The sequence below is a fragment of the Bison bison genome, unplaced genomic scaffold, assembly GCF_000754665.1.
Source record: "Bison bison bison isolate TAMUID 2011002044 unplaced genomic scaffold, Bison_UMD1.0 scf7180017864461, whole genome shotgun sequence".
In the NCBI taxonomy this organism is placed as follows: Eukaryota; Metazoa; Chordata; class Mammalia; order Artiodactyla; family Bovidae; genus Bison; species Bison bison.
The window spans coordinates 19,600,007-19,600,662 of NW_011495023.1; the positions used below are offsets into that span (position 1 = coordinate 19,600,007).

Genomic DNA, 656 nt, shown 5'->3' on the forward strand with positions numbered 1-656 from the left:
ATTCTAGGAATCAGCGAACTCAAATGGACTGGAATGGGTGAATTTAACTCAGACGACCATTATATCTACTACTGCGGACAGGAATCCCTCAGAAGAAATGGAGTAGCCATCATGGTCAACAAAAGAGTCCGAAATGCAGTACTTGGATGCAATCTCAAAAACGACAGAATGATCTCTGTTCGTTTCCAAGGCAAACCATTCAATATCACAGTAATCCAAGTCTATGCCCCAACTAGTAATGCTGAAGAAGCTGAAATTGAACAGTACTATGAAGACCTACAAGGCCTTTTAGAACTAACACCCAAAAAAGATGTCCTTTTCATTATAGGGGACTGGAATGCAAAAGTAGGAAGTCAAGAAACACCTGGAGTAACAGGCAAATTTGGCCTTGAAATACAGAATGAAGCAGGGCAAAGACTAATAGAGTTTTGCCAAGAAAATGCACTGGTCTTCCAACAACACAAGAGAAGACTCTACACACGGACATCACCAGATGGTCAACACTGAAATCAGATTGATCATATTCTTTGCAGCCAAAGATGGAGAAGCTCTATACAGTCAACAAAAACAAGACCAGGAGCTGACTGTGGCTCAGATCATGAACTCCTTATTGCCAAATTCAGACTTAAATTGAAGAAAGTAGGGAAAACCACTAG

General features: G+C 40.7%; 1 protein-coding gene across 1 annotated transcript in view; it reads right to left on the reverse strand.

The window, feature by feature from the left end:
• The window catches only part of LOC105003111 (ankyrin repeat domain-containing protein 26-like), a 48,140-nt gene that overhangs the window by 36,022 nt on the left and 11,462 nt on the right, over positions 1-656 (reverse strand). The window lies entirely within an intron of this gene.